A 10,085-nucleotide genomic window follows, 5' to 3' on the forward strand; every position below is an offset into this window, starting at 1 on the left:
GTGGTGTTATAGTGATAACGGGCGGAGTATGGAAAGGTGACGAGAAGCTCTAGTGTGCTGGACTCGGATCGAGCGGTCCTGGTGCGAGGCCTAGCCGGAGTCATTGTGTTTTTCCTGGGCAAGACTCTTCTAGCCTGCGTTGCAGCCGGACGTGTCATAAGATCCCCGATATAGTCCGTCTGTGAAACGGCTCCCAAAAAGCTTATTCTGATATCCCGCATGGATACACGGATCTGTGTATCCGTTTCTGATTGGCTAGTTTCTTACGCGCCTTGTGATTGGTCATATTCTTGCGAAATATATCACGCAATGCTAACAATAGAGTGACAGGCCTACACAACTCCTATCCACGTGTATTAATAAATAGCCGCTTTGAAAATTTTCCTCGAACTAGTATATCTCTAAGGATCTGCCCCTTTTGTATGATACGATAGGGGGATCTTTGAATATTTTGCTAAGCAATAATCCTGTGTTTTTAGGAGGACGTTGCAAGAGTAGAGCCGTTAGAGGTCATAGGTCTGTGTGGTTTCCGCTGTTATCCGCGTGTAATTTGTAAGAGTTTGACACCTGTTTTTTGCTTCGTGCTAGTCTTTTTTGGCTCATTTGTACTGCAGGATATGTTTTAAGCTCTCTAAATGTTAGCTCTGGAGAGACAAAGTTTGAAATATTCCGCTAACATGTTGGTTACTTGCATTTTGTATTATTACGCCGGGCCCGGCTGTGTGATTAACTGTTGCAAGTTATGCTGCTTCTTATCACGGTTTTCATATTTATCTCTGTCCGGCTTCGCCAGAGAATATGGTCTTCCATAAGCGATCGCAATGGCGATATTACAACGTGAACACTGGAACCACGAGGCTTTTCGAACAGAGCATCGGCAGCGATCGGAAGGCACTGGAAAATCAAAGATTTACCGTAGCCCGTCGGCAAATTTACAAAAATATTTTGACCGACTTTGTATGACTAGGGCTGTGTATGACTTTGTATAGGCCTCCTCTGGGACCTTAAGTCGCCTAAAGTCGCCTTAAGTCGCCTAAAGTCGCCTTAAGTCGCCTTAAGTCGCCCTAAGTCACCTTAAGTCGCCCTAAGTCGCCTAAAGTTGCCTTAAGTTGCTATCGGTTACGCAATGTTAAAAAGGTTTCAACACACTCAAATTGCCCCTGTAAAGGCTATTAGACTCGTAACTGTCATGTTAGGGTAAACTCCACTCTGACCCTATGGAGGAGGAAGCACGATGACCCAATGGTTGGTGCAATGGACCCCTATAGTCGATCATTGCATTGTGTTCATACTCTCATAGTGCCTCTCTTCACCCAGATGTATAAATAGGTACTGGATATGGAACAGCGGGGGGGGGGGGGGGGGGGGGGGGGGGCAGGGTGCAGCAGAGGTAACCTCGATAGTTGTGCCTTTAATTTTTTGAAACGAAATTTTCGTATGTGAGATATTTGCTTAGTAATAAAGTTTCAACCTTACTTGGAAACACTGCAGGCTTTTTTTTCGCATACGGTAAGCGAAAACTGCTTTTTCAGCCGTTCAAAGTTGGCTGGTTAAGCCCAAAATTGGCGGCCATCTTGGCGCGGCCAAAACAATCTAGTGACGTCACTGGTTGTATTACTCTCATGCCGCTCTGAAAATTTAGAGTGATTATGGGAGAAGAGAATACTGTTCGAAGCCCCCCAAAAAACATCTTAAGGACATCTCAGAGCTGTAAAGCAGATAATAACAGTAGCCTTAGACATGAAGAGGTGGAGAGTCGATCCTGGGGCTTTCCAGTCTATTAATTGGATATTTGCAGGATATTTTATGTAAGCAAGCAAACGAGTGGGAGTTCTTAGATCGCAAAACGATCGGGACTCTTGGTGAAATGGCCACCACTCAATTAAACAATATCTACACTCATAAAGTAAAAAAGACATGAAAACAAGAGAAAGCGGCTTTTGAAAATATTATCCGGACTGCTGCTGCACGAATCGCAGCAACAACGCTTCGAGTTTCGAGTCGCTTCGCTTCGAGGAAACTGGACGCTTTGTGAGTTTCACTGCGGATGAGATTGTGCTACAGTGACCTTTAGTTCAGTTGTATCTGCTACATCCTACAAGTTATCAAAACAGCAACAATTTAAGAAACCCTCTTCTTTTACATGAGGGAGCGAATTTAAACTATAAAGGTAAACTAAGCTGCCATGACCCTACAGGTATGTTTTCAGGAAACAAGAGAAAGCGTGACAATGTCGGCGGCGAAAGGTGATATATGCAAATTAGTTCAAATTCTGTTTAATAAACCTTCGAAAGGAGTGTAAACTAGTGACGTTTAACGAATTGCTTTGAACTTGGATACTATTAAATGAAGATCATAGACATACGTATGTGCTAAAGAACTCAAAGTAATCCATCGGCCATGAAATATTGCAGTTGGGAGATACGTGTAAAAGAGAAGCGAAATTCCCGCTTTGTTTACACTGATACGTGTGCGGTGATAAAGCAAACCCTGCTGCGGATCACAATTTTCAAAGATACATTTTGTCTACCACAAGAACTCTCACTTATTAGTATCATAAAAAGATGCCCTCTGTGTACAAAGAAGTACTCCACTCAAAGCTTGTGGACCGTTAATAACTTCGTGATTGTGCGGATGGCTGATGCGCCTACGGCTTTTACTGCAGTAAAGTTGCCGAGGATATATTCGAACCTTGTGTAATGGACCTTAGATAAACGTGAGAATCCAAATCTCAGAACCAGGCTGAAAACAGACGACGAATTATCGTGTTTAGGCTTTAGGACGTGATATAAAAGTTGCCACACTCGTCTTCGAAATCTCCAATCGAGTACTGTTCTAATCTGTAGCATTTATTTTGGTGAATCTACACTCTTTGGCGCCCTCCAACGTTCATGATATGTATTTCCTGTCAAGACTGGACAGAAATTACAAGGTAGAAAACTAGCAGGTATCGACAATATGAAGAATAAACTTGAATAAATCCAGTGAAAACAAGAGAGAATTTCGTTTCAGTGGCACTTTAACACTCGTTTCCAATGCATTGGAACCATCTAAACCCCTCTTAAAGGGCCCTAGTCAGCCACACCTTTGTTTTTGTTTACATACAAGAGGTTGGCTTTTATGCTTTATTCGGAGCATGTCAAAGCAAAGAAAATCACTGTGAAGCTACTAGAGATAAAGGGACATACTTTCAGGAACAAAAGTTACAGTAAAGCAACAAGACTTTGCCTCACCATGCAGTATCAATAATTTTGATGGCATCGAAAATAGCAGAGGCTGACTAGGGTCCTTTAAGAAGCTGAGGACCCGACAATAACAAGGCCGTGCCTCCCTTATACATAAAAAAACCTAATATTATTATAGTCTTGCACCTCTCTAGCCCCCATGTTAGCAGGAATAATTTCTACATGTGGACAATACTTAAATAGGAACGACAATCTGATGTATACTCTCTCACAGATGGCTTTTTATTTCTATTAAGTTTTCTTTTTTTTTTTTTTCTTGTATTTCATTGTAAAAGAGTTAATAATTAAGATGACACTCTGTGCTGTCATCAGGAAATATATTAAATGTGGAAGGATATAACAAATGACTATACTGCAATAACTTCATTTAAGCTTATCAATTTTTGTACGATATTTCTGAATCAAATCTTCCGAAGACCTACAGTGTATAATTAATAAACAACAACAGTGAGAGGTGTTCCAGATCCTCTAGATGAAAAGAAAAAAAACACAAAGATTTCTGGGTTAAGGCTCAATTCTTTCTAGTCACTTTTACACTAGCAGTAAAAATATGGTCATCCAAAGTCAATTGAACCGAATTGAGTTTACACTTTAAATACTTTACTTACCCAGTGTAAAAGAGTGACAAAAGTGGGCCATTTCTCCAGCAAAAATCATTGTTTGCATTTTACTTCCACATTCGACCAACTGTAAACGTTTGAATTTCGTAATTGGACGAACCAACTTACAGCATAATGTTTATCTATCCTTTTCGTACACATGATGAAGCCAGGTATTCACATAATCTTATACACTTTACGTGGACTGCGCTACTGTTACTATCGAAAGCTATGGTACAGAAAATTCTCTGTGATCAACTCTCAGTAAACATGGCCGCCAGGGGTATGTTTGGAACACGTGACTTAGTTTGGCCCCGTGACTAAGTACGCGAGCTCACGCGACCGACTCGCGCTCACACGAGTATGATTACTCCGACAGGCGTTTACAAAAGACAAGAAAAAAAAAAAAAAAAAAAAACTAAACGCCAAACTAATACTCTCCGAAATATTTGAAGACAGTAATTTATTATCGGGTGATTTGAAATCACCCGAACACTTAGCAAGAGAACTCGAGTTTTCGTGGCACAGATATCTTGTCTCTTAGAAGCATGGAAACCAGTTAGCGGTGCAAGGGTTACTGTGAGAATCAAAATGGCGGAGAACAGTGTGTCTGGTATCGATGTATCAATTTCTAGTATTTCGTTGTGAAAATGTCGTTCTGGGCATTTGTAATTTCTCAGGTGGAAACTAGTGAAAGTTTGGAAGGTGTATTTCCTGGTGGTCTGATCAACAAAACCTTCTAAAAAGAATCGATTCACTGTATAAACTGCCAGGATCATCAAAGTTTTCTGGAACCTGACAGATAGTTGGTGAAATTTGACAGGACGTGTTCTTACGAAGGAACTTAGCATACGCTACTCATTATGGTATTGGAATATTTTGTCTGACTGAGGCAGGAGAGCATCAGATCGATTGGGTCCCTGAAAAGGACTGAAATTGACAGTGGAGATGCCAAAAATGGCAGATAAGTCTACCAAGATAACCATTTTTATAATTCGGGAAGCATTGTAAAATAAATGCATGTAAAGGAGCTAAATTAATTTAAATTTCCCTGTTGTTTGAATAATTGATGGAAAATATACAAACACTTCAAATTAAATCAAGATATCTTAAATTTAAATTTTTTGTGACTGTGAATATATTTTATTAGTTTTGTTTGATTTTTTTATTGTGATATCTTCACTAATATTCATGCTACCTTGCTGGTGTCTATTGTTATTATTATTCTTATAGTAGTAACTGTTCAGTGTTGTCGTAATCCTTTCTTTAATAGTATTTTTCTTAATGGTTTGAAATCTGGCCCGGGTTGTTCAAAAGCCGGTTAGCGCTAACCCAGGTAATATATTTTTTTTGAAGAGAAATATCTTTCACTGCTTATGGTTGTGTAGTTTTAAAATGAATCAAACTCAAAACTGAAAGGCAAACAACATAAACAGAAAACCGGACCGAAAAGTTACAAAAAATGAAAGTAATCAAAATTCCCTCCAATGCTGGGTTAGTTTAATCAGGCTTTGAACAACCCAGCCCTGGATATTTGAGACTGTGGTTACTTAATTATGTACCAGTAGGTAAAGGTAAAGTCTGCTTATGAGCCAAGTGGCCCATCAGACTGGAGCTTATCCTGGTTTCTGTAGCATGAAGTGACTAGGAGTATTTCTACTCCCCCCTGGATGGGATGCTAGTCCATCACAGGGTTACCCCCAGCATTAAGTTTGCCGGTACCCATTTATACACCTGGGTGGAGAGAGGCACTGTGAGAGTAAAGTGTCTTGCCCAAGAACACAACACAATGTCCCCGGCCAGGGCTCGAACCTGGACCGCTCGATCCGGAGATGAGCGCACTAACCATGAGGCCACCGCGCCTCCCAAAAATTATGTACCAGTATTGGTACAATATTGGTTTAATGCAAGAGATATATGGAGAGAGTGTTGCTAAGTTTGAATTTACAGCACTCGAGTGAAATAAAGTCTCCCCAGGTCACCTTAAGTCGCCTTAAATCGCCTTAAGTCACCTTAAGTCGCCTTAAGTCACCTAAAATTGCCTTAAATCGCCTAAAGTCGCAATGTTTTTTCTGCCAATTTTGCTTAAGTCGCCTAAAGTCGCCTTAAATCGCCCAAAGTCGCCTTAAGTTACAGCGACTTAAGGTCCCAGATTAGGCCTTTGTATGACTAGGGCTGTGTATGACTTTGTATGACTAGGGCTGTGTATGACTTTGTATGACTAGGACTGTGTATGACTTTGTATGACTAGGGCTGTGTGTGACTTTGTATGACTAGGGCTGTGTGTGACTTTGTATGACTAGGGCTGTGTATGACTTTGTATGACTAGGGCTGTGTGTGACTTTGTATGACTAGGGCTGTGTATGACTTTGTATGACTAGGGCTGTGTGTGACTTTGTATGACTAGAGCTGTGTATGACTTTGTATGACTAGGGCTGTGTGTGACTTTGTATGACTAGGGCTGTGTATGACTTTGTATGACTAGGGCTGTGTGTGACTTTGTATGACTAGGGCTGTGTATGACTTTGTATGACTAGGGCTGTGTATGACTTTGTATGACTAGGGCTGTGTATGACTTTGTATGACTAGGGCTGTGTATGACTTTGTATGACTAGGGCTGTGTATGACTTTGTATGACTAGGGCTGTGTGTGACTTTGTATGACTAGGGCTGTGTATGACTTTGTATGACTAGGGCTGTGTATGACTCTGTATGACTAGGGCTGTGTATGACTTTGTATGACTAGGGCTGTGTATGACTTTGTATGACTAGGGCTGTGTATGACTTTGTATGACTAGGGCTTTGTATGACTAGGGCTGTGTATGACTTTGTATGACTAGGGCTGTGTGTGACTTTGTATGACTAGGGCTGTGTATGACTTTGTATGACTAGGGCTGTGTATGACTCTGTATGACTAGGGCTGTGTATGACTCTGTATGACTAGGGCTGTGTATGACTTTGTATGACTAGGGCTGTGTATGACTTTGTATGACTAGGGCTGTGTATGACTTTGTATGACTAGGGCTGTGTATGACTTTGTATGACTAGGGCTGTGTATGACTTTGTATGACTAGGGCTGTGTGTGACTTTGTATGACTAGGGCTGTGTATGACTTTGTATGACTAGGGCTGTGTATGACTCTGTATGACTAGGGCTGTGTATGACTTTGTATGACTAGGGCTGTGTATGACTTTGTATGACTAGGGCTGTGTATGACTTTGTATGACTAGGGCTTTGTATGACTAGGGCTGTGTATGACTTTGTATGACTAGGGCTGTGTGTGACTTTGTATGACTAGGGCTGTGTATGACTTTGTATGACTAGGGCTGTGTATGACTCTGTATGACTAGGGCTGTGTATGACTCTGTATGACTAGGGCTGTGTATGACTTTGTATGACTAGGGCTGTGTATGACTTTGTATGACTAGGGCTGTGTATGACTCTGTATGACTAGGGCTGTGTATGACTTTGTATGACTAGGGCTGTGTATGACTTTGTATGACTAGGGCTGTGTATGACTTTGTATGACTAGGGCTTTGTATGACTAGGGCTGTGTATGACTTTGTATGACTAGGGCTGTGTGTGACTTTGTATGACTAGGGCTGTGTATGACTTTGTATGACTAGGGCTGTGTATGACTCTGTATGACTAGGGCTGTGTATGACTTTGTGTGACTAGGGCTTTGTATGACTAGGGCTGTGTATGACTTTGTATGACTAGGGCTGTGTATGACTTTGTATGACTAGGGCTGTGTATGACTTTGTATGACTAGGGCTGTGTATGACTCTGTATGACTAGGGCTGTGTATGACTTTGTATGACTAGGGCTGTGTATGACTTTGTATGACTAGGGCTGTGTATGACTTTGTATGACTAGGGCTTTGTATGACTAGGGCTGTGTATGACTTTGTATGACTAGGGCTGTGTGTGACTTTGTATGACTAGGGCTGTGTATGACTTTGTATGACTAGGGCTGTGTATGACTCTGTATGACTAGGGCTGTGTATGACTCTGTATGACTAGGGCTGTGTATGACTTTGTATGACTAGGGCTGTGTGTGACTTTGTATGACTAGGGCTGTGTGTGACTTTGTATGACTAGGGCTGTGTATGACTTTGTATGACTAGGGCTGTGTATGACTTTGTATGACTAGGGCTGTGTATGACTCTGTATGACTAGGGCTGTGTATGACTCTGTATGACTAGGGCTGTGTATGACTTTGTATGACTAGGGCTGTGTATGACTTTGTATGACTAGGGCTGTGTATGACTTTGTATGACTAGGGCTTTGTATGACTAGGGCTGTGTATGACTTTGTATGACTAGGGCTGTGTATGACTTTGTATGACTAGGCCTTTGTATGACTAGGGCTGTGTATGACTTTGTATGACTAGGGCTTTGTATGACTTTGTATGACTAGGGCTGTGTATGACTTTGTATGACTAGGGCTTTGTATGACTTTGTATGACTAGGGCTGTGTATGACTTTGTATGACTAGGGCTGTGTATGACTTTGTATGACTAGGGCTGTGTATGACTTTGTATGACTAGGGCTGTGTATGACTCTGTATGACTAGGGCTGTGTATGACTCTGTATGACTAGGGCTGTGTATGACTTTGTATGACTAGGGCTGTGTATGACTTTGTATGACTAGGGCTGTGTATGACTTTGTATAACTAGGGCTGTGTATGACTTTGTATGACTAGGGTTGTGTATGACTCTGTATGACTAGGGCTGTGTATGACTTTGTATGACTAGGGCTGTGTATGACTTTGTATGACTAGGGCTGTGTATGACTTTGTATAACTAGGGCTGTGTATGACTTTGTATGACTAGGGTTGTGTATGATTCTGTATGACTAGGGCTGTGTATGACTTTGTATGACTAGGGCTGTGTATGACTTTGTATGACTAGGGCTGTGTATGACTTTGTATGACTAGGGTTGTGTATGACTCTGTATGACTAGGGCTGTGTATGACTTTGTATGACTAGGGCTGTGTATGACTTTGTATGACTAGGGCTGTGTATGACTTTGTATAACTAGGGCTGTGTATGACTTTGTATGACTAGGGCTGTGTATGACTTTGTATGACTAGGGCTGTGTATGACTTTGTATGACTAGGGCTGTGTATGACTTTGTATGACTAGGGCTGTGTATGACTCTGTATGACTAGGGCTGTGTATGACTCTGTATGACTAGGGCTGTGTATGACTTTGTATGACTAGGGCTGTGTATGACTTTGTATGACTAGGGCTGTGTATGACTTTGTATGACTAGGGCTGTGTATGACTTTGTATGACTAGGGCTTTGTATGACTAGGGCTGTGTATGACTTTGTATGACTAGGGCTGTGTGTGACTTTGTATGACTAGGGCTGTGTATGACTTTGTATGACTAGGGCTGTGTATGACTCTGTATGACTAGGGCTGTGTATGACTCTGTATGACTAGGGCTGTGTATGACTTTGTATGACTAGGGCTGTGTATGACTTTGTATGACTAGGGCTGTGTATGACTTTGTATGACTAGGGCTGTGTATGACTTTGTATGACTAGGGCTGTGTATGACTTTGTATGACTAGGGCTGTGTGTGACTTTGTATGACTAGGGCTGTGTATGACTTTGTATGACTAGGGCTGTGTATGACTCTGTATGACTAGGGCTGTGTATGACTTTGTATGACTAGGGCTGTGTATGACTTTGTATGACTAGGGCTGTGTATGACTTTGTATGACTAGGGCTTTGTATGACTAGGGCTGTGTATGACTTTGTATGACTAGGGCTGTGTGTGACTTTGTATGACTAGGGCTGTGTATGACTTTGTATGACTAGGGCTGTGTATGACTCTGTATGACTAGGGCTGTGTATGACTCTGTATGACTAGGGCTGTGTATGACTTTGTATGACTAGGGCTGTGTATGACTTTGTATGACTAGGGCTGTGTATGACTCTGTATGACTAGGGCTGTGTATGACTTTGTATGACTAGGGCTGTGTATGACTTTGTATGACTAGGGCTGTGTATGACTTTGTATGACTAGGGCTTTGTATGACTAGGGCTGTGTATGACTTTGTATGACTAGGGCTGTGTGTGACTTTGTATGACTAGGGCTGTGTATGACTTTGTATGACTAGGGCTGTGTATGACTCTGTATGACTAGGGCTGTGTATGACTTTGTGTGACTAGGGCTTTGTATGACTAGGGCTGTGTATGACTTTGTATGACTAGGGCTGTGTATGACTTTGT

The sequence above is a fragment of the Orbicella faveolata genome, unplaced genomic scaffold (assembly GCF_042242905.1).
Source record: "Orbicella faveolata isolate gen_17 unplaced genomic scaffold, um_ofav_v1 contig_34, whole genome shotgun sequence".
Classification (NCBI taxonomy): domain Eukaryota; kingdom Metazoa; phylum Cnidaria; class Anthozoa; order Scleractinia; family Merulinidae; genus Orbicella; species Orbicella faveolata.